Source organism: Trachurus japonicus, chromosome 16 (assembly GCF_045865225.1).
Source record: "Trachurus japonicus isolate A0001 chromosome 16, Traja_1.0".
Lineage (NCBI taxonomy): Eukaryota > Metazoa > Chordata > Actinopteri > Carangiformes > Carangidae > Trachurus > Trachurus japonicus.
Window position 1 is genome coordinate 31,510,680 of NC_140922.1, and position 14,575 is coordinate 31,525,254.

General features: G+C 39.6%; 1 protein-coding gene across 2 annotated transcripts in view; it reads left to right on the forward strand.

Annotated features, from left to right (window-relative positions):
• bbs9 (Bardet-Biedl syndrome 9) overlaps nucleotides 1–14,575 on the forward strand; it is a 290,122-nt gene that overhangs the window by 102,411 nt on the left and 173,136 nt on the right. The gene's annotated exons all lie outside the window — the stretch shown is intronic.

Genomic DNA, 14,575 nt, shown 5'->3' on the forward strand with positions numbered 1-14,575 from the left:
CTAAAGGCTTGTGGATTCTCAAACTCATAGGACATAAAAATGATTAATTAGTCTGTTATCCAAAGTGACTTACAAGGTGTCAATAAAAGTGTAAAATAGCCTATATACTTTTCAGGTCAGCAAAGAACTAAACTCCATGTTTAAGCTGTTCGTGTACAGTAGAAGTACATTAGAATCACATCATTGGTTCCCACAAATCTACGATAACATAATAATTGATTGGATTTTGGCGACATGTGACCTTATTTGCTGCTGCTTGATTGGTTGGTGTAGGGATACAACAACCATGGGCAATTCTAGTTTTCTTGTACTTGTACCAAACATTTAAATACCAGTGTGTATTGAGCCCCTTCTGTTACCTTTATTGCTATTTCAGCCTCTAGGTTTGCAGATTCTCAAACTGCTGAGACATAAAAATAAACTAATTCATGCTTTTATCCAAAGTGGCTAACATTGCAACACTAAAAAACCAAGTGTAATGAAATTACAAGAGTTTAAAAAAAGATATACTTTTTATCCCACAAAAGAACCAAACTCCATGTTTAGGCTGTTCAAATGGAAGTGCATTAGAATCACATCATTGGTTCCCACAAATCTACTATAACACTTTGACTAATTACTGATGAACTGATTGGATTTTGGTGTTCAGAGGTCAAGATCATGGTGTTTTTTACACTAACTTATAAAGTCGTACACTAATAAGACCGTATTTGACCACATGCAACCTTATTTGCTGCTGCTTGATTGGTTGGTGTAGGAATACAACCATGAGCAATTCTACAGTAGTTTTCTTGTAGCTACCTGTAGCAAACATTTTAGTACCAATGTGGCTCCTTCAGTTCCTTTAGGTTTTAAGGTTTGCGTAATCTCAAACCCATAAGGTATAAAAATGCTTTTTAAAAAAAAAAGGCATCAAAGTGTAATGAAATCACAAAAAGGTATATAAAAACTGTGGCCTCTAGGCCACAGTGCACACACAGTTGCAGAGACTGTTGTCTGTTAATGATCTGCACACTGTCAACATCAAGAAAGCTTGAGAGTCAAGCTTGAATGACTTAGAATGAAAATGTCTGTGAATTTCAGGCTGAGAGCAGCAGTTTCAACATGAAGCAAGTTATCAGAAGTCAACAGAGGACGACTGGGAAAATAATTCACTATAATTGTTGTTGAGGCAAGATTTGAACCAGCAACCTTCAGGTCTCCAGACCAGCAAGCTAACCACTAGGCTACAGACAGAGACAATATTTGAGGGGTAAAGAAAACCTTTGATAAGAGGATCACTGGCTTCTGCTTAAAAAAAAAAGTAAGGAATCGAACCCATGACCTCATGATCAATAAACCTTTACTCTGCCACTTCGCCAGAGAGAGCACAGACATAAGCATGTTGCCATTGTAATGTGATGATGTGCTGCAAACGGTGGCAGAAGCAATTAATGCGTCTCTTAACGAACACCTGTAACCAATTGAGGGTGGGGGAGGGGAGCAGAATTCAACATCACATAACAAGATTACTCAGCCTGGATTCGAACTAGTGACCTTGGGGTTGGGGAGCGGCCACCTTACCAACTGGACTACAGACAGAGTTGTGGAGAACTCTCAGCACACTAAAAAACCAAGTGTAATGAAATTACAAGAGTTTAAAAAAAGATATACTTTTTATGTCACAAAAGAACCAAACTCCATGTTTAGGCTGTTCAAGTAGATGTACATTACAATCAGAATATTAGTTCCCACAAATCTACGATAACACCTTGACTAATTACTGATGAATTGATTGTATTTTGGTGTTCAGAGGTTAAGATCATGGTGTTTTTCACACTAACTCATAAAGTCATACACTAATTAGACCGTATTTGACCACATGCAACCTTATTTGCTGCTGCTTGATTGGTTGGTATACTGTAGGGATACAACTATGAGCAATTCTAGTTTTCTTGTAGCTACCTGTACCAAACATTTTAGTACCAATGTGGCTCCTTCAGTTTCTTTAGGTGTTAAGGTTTGCGTAATCTCAAACCCATAAGATATAAAAATGCTTTTATCCAAAGGCATCACTAGCAAACAAGTGTAATGAAATCACAAAAAGGTATATAAAAAAAAAGGACACAACATCAATAGGTGTGTTTCCATCAACCCTAGAAATGCACAAACCTAAATATCGCAATTAAAAACTGATAATGGAAACGCCTACATTTTGAAAAACCTCTCAAATATCCCTAAAACATTTTTACGCTCCCATGAGGTGGTTTTTCAGACGTATCGATATAAGTATCGCAAAAGCGTTATGGAAACACTTATTTCAGTTCCAGAACATCAGACAGCTCATTGAACGCAAGACGCTTACGTACATCCATCTTCCTCAAAGTGAAGTCTCGCAGGACGAGAACTGAAGGGAACTAGAAAATTTCCTCTCGGGAAATTTTGAATGGGCCGCGGGGCTACTGCCGATTTTGCCATCTCTGTCAACATGGGAATCAAACCCACGATCTTAAGGTCAAGACAGAGCTGATCAGACAGACACATGATCATCTTTCTATAAGCACTGATATGGAGGAGCTGTAATCACATTAGGTTAACTGTGTGTGTGTGTGTGTGTGTGTGTGTGTGTGTGTGTGTGACACCAACAAGGTTTAACTTTAAAACCAGATTAAATCATGGTTTAAGTTTAAATTCTGTTGCATGTTAACTGTGTTTTAATCACATGAAGGTGTGTGTGTGTGTGTGTGTGTGTGTGACTGTAATCACATGAAGCTGGCTCTAGAGTCTGTGTGTGTGTGTGTGACTGACTTGACACATAGTTAGTTAGTAGCTGCATCCTGTGTCAGTCTGATTTAGCTGTGTCTGTGTTTATAAACATTTAAACGAGCGCCAGGTGGATTGTTTATGAAGTTAACGAGCTCTGGCCTGAGGATCAAAGAGGTTACCACGGCGATAGGGGCCCCCGCAGGCTGAGACAGACAGAAACGTGGAGAAAAAGAGCCATTTTCTGCCTCTGCACCGGCCTCACATTTAGGCTTAGCATGACAAAACGGTAACTCCTATCAGAACAAAACACAGATCAACGTTGCTCTAAGGACTTAATGAAAATTTCGGTACGATTTGGTGTTTCTACAGTAAATATTTTGGCGACGCTGGCAGTTTTAAAACATCAGGCCGTTCTGCTCCTCTCAGAAAATATTTGTATTGGACTCAATGAGGAGCAGAGACAGACGTGGCCGCACTCAGAGGCTGATTCTGTCAATTCTGTAAGTCTCTCTGATATTTTGAGCACATGACATGAGAGATAACAAGTTTGTCTTACAAATTCTGAAAAAATTATGTGTGTAGAGTGTAAATTGTGGCCGTGCTGACAGTTTATCCAGAAAAAATACAGAATGTTTCTTCACTCTCTCCCACTCTAACCGATGATGTCACGCACTCTGACACGAACATTCCATGCAATACACACCCATTATAAACTCATAATTTCTCCAAAAATGATCATGGTCATTGATCAGGGATTGATCAAAAACTATATGACCTATCAAAACGTGGAGTAATACGACAATACACAAGACTTGTGTCTACTGTTTAAAGTTTAAATGGAGTCTCTAGGTGAAAGTATGCCTGAGCAGTAGACGTTTGTTAAACTCCAATGATTGGTCTTTTTCGCTCTTTTTTTTTCGCCCGTCCCATTGACTTACATGCAAAATTTTTGCGTAGTTTTTCGCGACGTACGTCGCGAAAAATTCGTAAACTGTTGAGAAAAGTAATAGCACACCGATCCCGATCAAGACGCACGTTTTGATATATAATATGTCCTGCAACTCTTCGAGTTGCAGGACTAGATGCGAATCGAAAAAGCGTCCGGAAGAGGACGGAGAACTAGAAAAAGCATTTCCAAGAATGGAAATGGTGTGACTGCTGATAGCAACTGAAAGCTGTTGCAGAATTAGCAAATAGTGCAAGCAGTGATCACCATACAAATGTTTGACCAAGGTCGGAATCGAACCCACAACCTCATGGTCATTAGACTTCCACTCTGCCTCTAGGCCACAGTGCACACACAGTTGCAGAGACTGTTGTCTGTTAATGATCTGCACACTGTCAACATCAAGAAAGCTTGAGAGTCAAGCTTGAATGACTTAGAATGAAAATGTCTGTGAATTTCAGGCTGAGAGCAGCAGTTTCAACATGAAGCAAGTTATCAGAAGTCAACAGAGGACGACTGGGAAAATAATTCACTATAATTGTTGTTGAGGCAAGATTTGAACCAGCAACCTTCAGGTCTCCAGACCAGCAAGCTAACCACTAGGCTACAGACAGAGACAATATTTGAGGGGTAAAGAAAACCTTTGATAAGAGGATCACTGGCTTCTGCTTAAAAAAAAAAGTAAGGAATCGAACCCATGACCTCATGATCAATAAACCTTTACTCTGCCACTTCGCCAGAGAGAGCACAGACATAAGCATGTTGCCATTGTAATGTGATGATGTGCTGCAAACGGTGGCAGAAGCAATTAATGCGTCTCTTAACGAACACCTGTAACCAATTGAGGGTGGGGGAGGGGAGCAGAATTCAACATCACATAACAAGATTACTCAGCCTGGATTCGAACTAGTGACCTTGGGGTTGGGGAGCGGCCACCTTACCAACTGGACTACAGACAGAGTTGTGGAGAACTCTCAGCATTGGGCTGAATGAGAGCAGAGAGCTCCCTGGCTGCATTTAAAAAATATTTAAAATTATTATCTAAGTCTCTTTGCATTTTTGACCAGAATTTTAGCCAGAAGACAAGTGTGGCTACAAAACTGGAGAAAATAATTTGTCTAGAGTTTAATTTGCAGAAAAAGTTAAATATTTGAAAAAGTATAAATAGTTAAAAAGAGAAAAGTAATGCCGATAAAGTTCAAAAAAAGCTGCACGTTTTGATATATGAATTGTTGAAATAGCACAACACCTAACACACTAACCATATGGCCACAGAGAACCTGAGTTACAATGAGCTTTATACTATGAGGAATCAAAGACTGTCCAATGACAGCTGAATAATTGGAATCAAAAGTCAAGCAATGATGTGAAATGACTGAGGCAGGAATCGAACCCGTGATCATATGATCACTAAACCTTTACTCTGCCACTCGGCTACAGAGAGCACACTGCTTTCAAGACTGTTGTCATTCATTGTAATGTGATGATGTGCTGCAAACTGGTATGAGTAATCAAGGAGATAACAAACACCTGTACCTCGTTAGACGCAATACACACCCATTATAAAGCTGAAAAAAATCAGAAAAGGTTAAATATTTGAAAAAGTATAAATAGTTAAAAAGAGAAAAGTAATGCCGATAAAGTTCAAAAAAAGCTGCACGTTTTGATATATGAATTGTTGAAATAGCACAAAGTATGAAGGACTAGAAGAAGACCGTAAAAAGGCGGAAGAAAATGGCCAAACAGAAGAACAATAGTGTGACTGCTTCAGCAGTCACACTAATAACTAGAAACAGCATTTCCTAACGGAACATGCGTGTGAATGCTGAAACCCAATGCTGAACCATGCTGAATTAGCAGAATAAATTGACAAAGACATGCGGAATGGCATACAAGAAACATGTCCATGGAAGGAATTGAACCCACAACTCCATGAGTGGTAACCTAACACACTAACCATACGGCCACAGAGAACCTGAGTTACAATGAGCTTTATACTATGAGGAATCAAAGACTGTCCAATGACAGCTGAATAATTGGAATCAAAAGTCAAGCAATGATGTGAAATGACTGAGGCAGGAATCGAACCTATGACCTTATGATCATAAATCCTTCACTCTGCCACTCAGCTACAGAGAGCACACTGCTTTCAAGACTGTTGTCATTAGTGTGACTGCTGAAGCAGTCACACTATTGTTCTTCTGTTTGGCCATTTTCTTCCGCCTTTTTACGGTCTTCTTCTAGTCCTTCATACTTTGTGCTATTTCAACAATTCATATATCAAAACGTGCAGCTTTTTTTGAACTTTATCGGCATTACTTTTCTCTTTTTAACTATTTATACTTTTTAAAATATTTAACTTTTTCACAAAAAATCTCACATTCATCAAAGTCTCAACCTCTCTTCTTGACAGCTTCACTGTAGTGTAGGGGGTAGGGTAACTGCCTGCCAACCCTAAGGTCACTGGTTCGAATCCAAGGGAAGAACTCTTGTTATGTTATGTTGAATTCTGCTCTCCTCCCCCGCCTTCAATTGGTTACAGGTGTTTGTTATCTCCTTGATTACTCATACCAGTTTGCAGCACATCATCACATTACAATGAATGACAACAGTTTTGAAAGCAGTGTGCTCTCTGTAGCCGAGTGGCAGAGTAAAGGTTTAGTGATCATATGGTCATGGGTTCGATTCCTGCCTCAGTCTTTTCACTTCATTGCTTGACTTTTGATTCCAATTATTCAGCTGTCATTGGACAGTCTTTGATTCCTCATAGTATAAAGCTCATTGTAACTCAGGTTCTCTGTGGCCATATGGTTAGTGTGTTAGGTGTTGTGCTATTTCAACAATTCATATATCAAAACGTGCAGCTTTTTTTCAACTTTATCGGCATTACTTTTCTCTTTTTAACTATTTATACTTTTTAAAATATTTAACTTTTTCTGCAAATTAAACTCTAGACAAATTATTTTCTCCAGTTTTGTAGCCACACTTGTCTTCTGGCTAAAATTCTGGTCAAAAATGCAAAGAGACTTAGATAATAATTTTAAATATTTTTTAAATGCAGCCAGGGAGCTCTCTGCTCTCATTCAGCCCAATGCTGAGAGTTCTCCACAACTCTGTCTGTAGTCCAGTTGGTTACAGGTGTTTGTTAAGAGACGCATTAATTGCTTCTGCCACCGTTTGCAGCACATCATCACATTACAATGGCAACATGCTTATGTCTGTGCTCTCTGTGGCGAAATGGCAGAGTAAAGGTTTATTGATCATGAGGTCATGGGTTCGATTTCTTACTTTTTTTTTTAAGCAGAAGCCAGTGATCCTCTTATCAAAGGTTTTCTTTACCCCTCACATACTGTCTCTGTCTGTAGCCTAGTGGTTAGCTTGCTGGTCTGGAGACCTGAAGGTTGCTGGTTCAAATCTTGCCTCAACAACAATTATAGTGAATTATTTTCCCAGTCGTCCTCTGTTGACTTCTGATAACTTGCTTCATGTTGAAACTGCTGCTCTCAGCCTGAAATTCACAGAAATTTTCATTCTAAGTCATTCAAGCTTGACTCTCAAGCTTTCTTGATGTTGACAGTGTGAAGATCATTAACAGACAACAGTCTCTGCGACTGTGTGTGCACCGTGGCCTAGAGGCAGAGTGGAAGTCTAATGACCATGAGGTTGTGGGTTCGATCCCGACCTTGGTCAAACATTTGTATGGTGATCACTGCTTGCACTATTTGCTAATTCTGCAACAGCGTTCAGTTGCTATCAGCAGTCACACCATTTCCATTCTTGGAAATGCTTTTTCTAGTTCATTGTAATGTGATGATGTGCTGCAAACTGGTACGAGTAATCAAGGAGATAACAAACACCTGTAACCAATTGAAGGCGGTGGAGGAGAGCAGAATTCAACATAACATAACAAGAGTTCTTCCCTTGGATTCGAACCAGTGACCTTGGGGTTGGGAAGCAGCCACCCTAACCCCTACACTACTGTGGAATTGTGCAAAAGAGGTTGAGACTTTCATGAATGTGAGATTTTTCAATGATGCTTAAAAAAAAAGTAAGGAAAGTGCAGAAATTAGCCACACCAAGCAAGAAGAGGACTTTTTTGTGACCTGTGACTATTTTTTGGTGAATTAAAATTAATTAAAAAGCACTTAAAGGGATAGTTCACCCTAGAATGATATTTCGCTCATTATCTACTCACCCTCATGTGGACTAAGGGCTGGAAGAAGTTTCAGAGTCCTCCGTCCCTTCTCTGAGTTACAGGGGGTCTTAGTGTAGCAGTGCATGTCCATATAACGGTTGTAAAGGGACACCAGAGCTCTTCGTAAAAAAACACACACAAAAAAACATCCAAATACCTCCATGCTGCTCGTATGTAATGTCCGTCTTGTGCTGAAGCCCCAAATTGCGTAATTGTCCCGAAAAAAATTAAATAAGTCTATATTTTAAGCTTGTTTGTAGCGGAAGCTTCTCAAAGCTCCTCTTCCTGGTCCGTCCAAATCTCGCGTGATTTGCGCCGGCGTCAGTGCGGTTACTGCGAATCACGCGAGATTTGGACGGACCAGGAAGAGGAGCTTCGAGAAGCTTCCGCTACAAACAAGCTTAAAATATAGACTTATTTAATTTTTTTCGGGACAATTACGCAATTTGGGGCTTCAGCACAAGACGGACATTACATACAAGCATCATGGAGGTATTTGGATGTTTTTTTGTGTGTGTGTTTTTTTACGAAGAGCTCTGGTGTCCCTTTACAACCGTTATATGGACATGCACTGCTACGCTGAGACCCCCTGTAACTCAGAGAAGGGACGGAGGACTCTGAAACTTCTTCCAGCCCTTAGTCCACATGAGGGTGAGTAGATACAGTAATGAGCGAAATATCATTCTAGGGTGAACTATCCCTTTAACAGCAAGTTACAAAGTTGAGCTCCTTCTCCTGCTCTCATTCAGCCCATGAGAGCAGAGAGCTCCCTGGCTGCATTTAAAAAATATTTTAAATTATTATCTAAGAATGGAAGAATGAAGAATGGAATGGAATTGTCTGTTTGTGTATGTGTGCATGTGTGACTGTGTGTAAGTGTCTGTGTGTGTCTGTGTGTGAGTGTGATGCCTGTGTTTGTGCGTGGACATCCTCTGTCAGTCTGGTTTATCATGTGTGTGTGTGGGGCTGTGTTTAAAAACATCTTAACGAGCAGCCAGGCTGCACCTGACCTGTTCTATTTATAGACTTTGATAACGAGCTGGCCACTACAGCTGGACCAACTGCACACAGAGCAGAGCAGAGCAGAGAGATTTGTGCTCTGAGCAGCTTCCGAAAAAAGAGAACCGTAACTCTTATCAGAATGTGGTCCTGACCATCTGGGCAAGGAGACCTTCCTGAGCACATTCATGTGCATTAAATGTTTGTAGGGCAAAAACTTTTCTTGCCGTCGCAAGGTAGAAAAGGGGGGCATTTCTGCTTTTCTAAAAAAATCAGCTCCTACTTTTATATTGAAGTGGATGAGCCACTGGAGCGGATCTAGCTGCACAATTAGGCTCACTGAGACAATTCTGTAAGTCTGTCTGCTGTTTTGAGCACATTAAATGAGACACGACAAGTGTGGCTACAAACCGGTGAGGAAATCATGTGTCTAGAGTTTAATTTGTGGCCGTGCTGGCAATTTATCCAGAAAAAATCCTGAATGTTTTTTCGATCCCTCTCACTCTAACGATGATGTCACTCACTCTGACCCAACCCCATACACACTCATTGAACAGTGTGAAATTTGTCAGAAATCCTCATGTGCTTTTAAAGGATTTATCTCAAAAACGGTGCAAGCTATGAAAAAGTTGTAAATACAGGATGAATACATTAGAAGTTTGTCTACAGCTCAGAATTTGAATGAAGTCTCTAGCTGAAAGTATGTGGACGCTTTAAAGGCTGAAAGAAGTAAGAAGATTTGAAGAGTTTCAAGACTGTTCCAATGCATTCTCTATGGGGAAAAAAAAATCAGAAATAGTTGAATATTGCAAAAAGTATGAATAGTTGAAAAGAGAAAAGACATAGCACACCTGTCCCGAAAAGGCTGAACATTTTGATATTTGAATTGTTGAAATAGCACAAAGTATGAAGGACTAGTTACATGACAAAGAAAGGCAGAAAATGGCCGAACCGAATAACAATAGTGTGAATGCTTCCAGCATTCACACTAATAAGAAAAAATCCACACAATAACAGTAGTGCCCGGGCTTAGCCCGGGCACTGGTCCCTGCAGCTATTTCATAGCTGTTGGGACCAGTGCCCGGTGCGATTGCCCGCGGCCCTAATTATGGGATAACGCGAGACTAGACTTTACGAAGACTTAGGGCTCATTGGCAAAACACCTTTCACTGGAAACACTTGAAAATAACAATTGTACTTTAAAAATATTACTTTTATTTTGCGAAAACCTGTGATGGAAGCCCAGCTACTGATAACTCTTCCCCAACACCAAGGATGACCAGTGCCACCATGGACAATGAAGTCCAAACATTTGATTTAAACAGTGTGGGACCAGTGCATTGACTAAAACAATCTGCATTTTCATTTTCTCACTTACCTATCCAAATAAATACAACATAAGATACAGGTATCTCCCTAACATAACCAGGAGAATGTGTGGTCAATGTGCATTTTAAAATTCCCCGTCCAATCAGCTGCAGCGACCAGTCAAGCAGTAACATCAATAACACAAAAACACTGACATTAATGAGCCATAACGTGTCACAAAAGAGCCAAACTTTTATGTTTTAAGTAGAAATACATCAGCGTTACAGTAAGTTCCCACAGATCTACTATAACACCTCGACTACTATAATTAGTTAGTAGGGGAGTGCGTTCCTTCACCTCCTCCGCCGTCCCTTCGAAATGTGACGCCTTTGGTCCCGGTCTCAATATAAAGTTGTTTCCTTGATAAAACAGTGGCCGATCCCAGAGGGGCCACAAATTAGTAAGGAAATACGACAAAGAAAAACAAGAACGCGAATAAAGTCCAAAATCAAAGGGGGGGATAAATAAAAGAATCTGGAGGGTTCACGTCAGGTCCAGGTTTGAGTTTCACCAGTCATGTGTTTCTCCTTCCTGTAAAAAGATGGAGTCATGTAGTTTTGTATTAAACATTACGCAGCTGTGTGGATTCAGTGTTTTTTTTGTTTTTTTTTGTAAAGTTTATTTAGTAAAAAAAAAAAGTGTAGAAACACAGAGTCGTGCAGGTAAATCTCTAAAGTCCAATGGTGGGTGTAACCTGGTGATGAAAGCCTGGGAATGTACAGAGGTGGAGTGGAACAAGACCAGATTTACTACCTCACACACACACACACACACACACACACAGTATAGTGGTGACTAGTAAATGGCGATGCTGAATTTGAGACGGAAAAATGTTTCCCCTCCGTCTTTTCCAGCCTTTCGTGACCTCCACTCCCTTCCTCCTCTTCTTCTTGCATTTCACCTCTTCACTCCCGTCCCGCCCTCTCTCTCTCTCTGCTATCTTGTCATCTTTCGTTTCGTCTCGTTTATCTCTCTCTATCCCTTTCCCCTCCTTGTCTGTTTGACTTTTTATGACTCTGCTTGCTGTATTTCCTCCTCCTCCCTCCTCCTCTTTTCTTTCCCCACCCATCATTAATACCACAGGACAGAGTTTCAAATGTCCAGCTCTGTCTCAGCAGCACACAGGTAACCCTTAGTGTGAACATAAAACATCCCGAGCTGCTGAAGCTGCAGCGCTCGAGAGGGAAAGGAACTTAAACTTTATGTTGCATGAGAAAACGACTGGTTTAGTTTTAGGACCTTCATGACTCACTGTAACATTAGAGAGCCAATAGGACGTTCAGGTTTGATAGATAATTTAGTATAAATATAGTAATTCAAATGTAAATTGTGTCGCAGTTGATGGGTGACATCCTTTGTGAAGGTGTCGCAAAGGTCAAACCAGGATGAGAAGGTCTGGCCCGTTGGAGGATTTTCATGACAAACACAAAAACTTGAGGTTTTAAGCCTCTTGGTTTTAAACAGTTGCTCCATTAGAGCTGAAACCCAATACTTAGATTTAAAGGTGCGATCCTCAGGCTTTCTTTCTCCTCAGTGTTGTTTGTTTTCATCACTGGGGTTCATTCAATCGTGGGATAGGATCGATCTTTTGGATCCTTAGTAAGACACAAACTCACCTTTTGAACATTTGGACCTTTAATACCTTGGCTAATTACTGATAAACTGATTGGTTTTTGGTGGTCAGAGGTTAAGATCATGGTGTTTTTCAGGCAAACTCATAAATTTGTATACCAATTAGACCGTATTTGACCACTTGTGACCTTATTTGCTGCTGCTTGATTGGTTGGTGTAGGGATACAACCATGAGCAAAAGTTTTCTTGTACCTGTACCAAACATTTTAGTACTGATGTGGCTCCTTCAGTTTCTTTAGGTCTTAAGGTTTGCGTAATCTCAAACCCGTAAGATATAAAAATGCTTTTATCCAAAGGCATCACACTAGAAAACAAGTGTTATGAAATCACAAAAAGGTTTTAAACTGTTGCTCCATTAGAGCTGAAACCCAATACTTAGATTTAAAGGTGCGATCCTCAGGCTTTCTTCTCAGTGTTGTTTGTTTTCATCACTGGGGTCCATTCAATCGTGGGATAGGATCGATCTTTTGGATCCTTGGGGAGACACAACCTCACCTTTTGAACCTTTTGGACCTTTAATTCCCCAGGAAAAGGACGTGTTTCTAGGTCTAGTACTGTAGCTTAAGATTTGGAGCATTTCTTGTTCCTGGTGAACTTATCAACTCTCTATTCAGATTAAGGATTCAGAGCTTTTATTTTCCCACGTAGGGGAAATTTGTTTAATAGAGGTAGTAAAAACACAACTAATACAATAAAAAGAATAACAAGTAAGGTCCATAAAACGAGGGCATTAGAATGTAAAAACCACAAAACTTGAGTTAAGACAATAAAGTGCAAACACTTCAAAATGTAAATTAAGAATTGTGGGAATTGATTGCACTGATTGCACCTGGAACGAAGGAGCTTTTATATCTAATAGCTTTCTGAACAGCCTGTCTGTCATAGATCGGTGTAGGACAGAGCTGCCAAATGCCGATTATCTCACTGGCATCATTTATAATGATTTACACCATTTTCTTTTTTGAGACTCACAGTCATTAAGTGATAAAATCGAAGGCAGCTGGACTTCTCTTTGCACTGCAAAAACTCAAAATCTTACCAAGAATATCTGTCTTATTTCTAGTCAAAATGTTATTTCTAGTCAAAACAAATCTCATTGTACTTAAAATAAGACTTGTCACATAAAAAGTAGCTTGTTTTTAGACAATTTTTACTTCTTTCAAGCATATTTTTTACTTGAAATAAGTAGAAAAATCTGATAGTGGAGCAAGCTTTTCTTTCTTATTATGAGCACAATAAACTTGCTTTCACTGGCAGATTTTTCTCTTATTTCAAGTGAAAATTAGTTTCAAACAAGTGAAAATTAGTGGAAAGAGATTAGTTTTGACTAGAAATAATATATTTTGACAAGAAATAAGAAAAATATTCTTGGAAAGATTTTGACTTTGCAGTGTGGCTTTTGAAGACGTTTTTGCCTCTGATCCGAAAAGGAGATGTGACTCCAACGCCTCACATAAGGGGTAGTTTAAAAATGAAAATGAAGAAGCCTTTCGGATGACGGGCAAAACGTCTTCATAGGACAAAAAGTCCAGTTGCCTTTGATTTTAGGGTGTACCAACGCCTACAATGACCTGGACGACTGAGAACCTTCACAGACGAGGTTTCACAGTTTCAAATTGAGTGATCGTACTGTAGGTTGGAAATAAAAAGAAAGAGTTAGTTAACGTTTTTTTATTTTTTTATTTACATGTTGAATATTTGAGCCAAAGGGAAGCTTTAGCAGACGTCGCACCTACAGAATTTATCCATTCATTACATATCACATACACTACACTCTACCTGTGTGTTGACCACTGTCCAAAGCATACCTTAGAGTTTTTTTTTTTCAAAACTTTTCCTTCCTTTCAGGCAGCCCAGTGGTTTCATTCATCTCAGTTTGTTATGAAATGAATCTTGGAGAGACTTGAAACTGAATTAGCTGGAGTCAGGCAATCCATCACGGCGTACATCATGTCTGCTCTGATTATTGTCAAAAACATATTAAAAAACACAGTAAATCTTAAGGCCTTCGAACTGTGTGTACGTTGTGTGTCGACTCGTAAACTAAACTACAGCAACACCTTCGTCCTTTGGATAAAAACTCTAAACTTCTGCTGCTAAATGATCTTTTTTTTTTTCTTTTCTTTTTGGACAAACTTTCCTGCTTTGTCCGCGCCATGTTTTTTTTTCTTTTCCCCCCCAACATGGAGGATTGTTAGTGTTCAGAAGGAGGTTTACTTCCTGCTTCTGTGTAAATATATTAAACGAGTAAACCTCCCTGACAACGTGTGTATCTAACCCTCTTTGTTTTGTGTGTTTGCTGGACGTGATGTGTTGTTTAACTAACTCAGTCACCCGGGACCAAAGGGTCAATGAGAAATTAAGTGAGTGCGGAGAAAAAGGGGGAAAAACTTCTTTCCTTTCTACTGTTTTCCTTGGATTTCCCTCTTTTTTTTCTTGCTTCTTCTTCTTTTTCTGTCTCTGCCTCACTTTCATTCACATAATCACATAATCATTTCATGTCTGCACCAAAAAAAACCCCGAAAAAACGTGCACACACAGTAGTTGCAGGTAATTATCGGTATCTATAATAACCTGGAATATTCCATAATTAAACCGTCCTCCTCCCACTCCAACGCTGTCGTTCCTCATATTATTCCTCTTTTTTTCTCTCACGCTGGTTTATTTCCATTCATTTTCTTTCTTTTTTT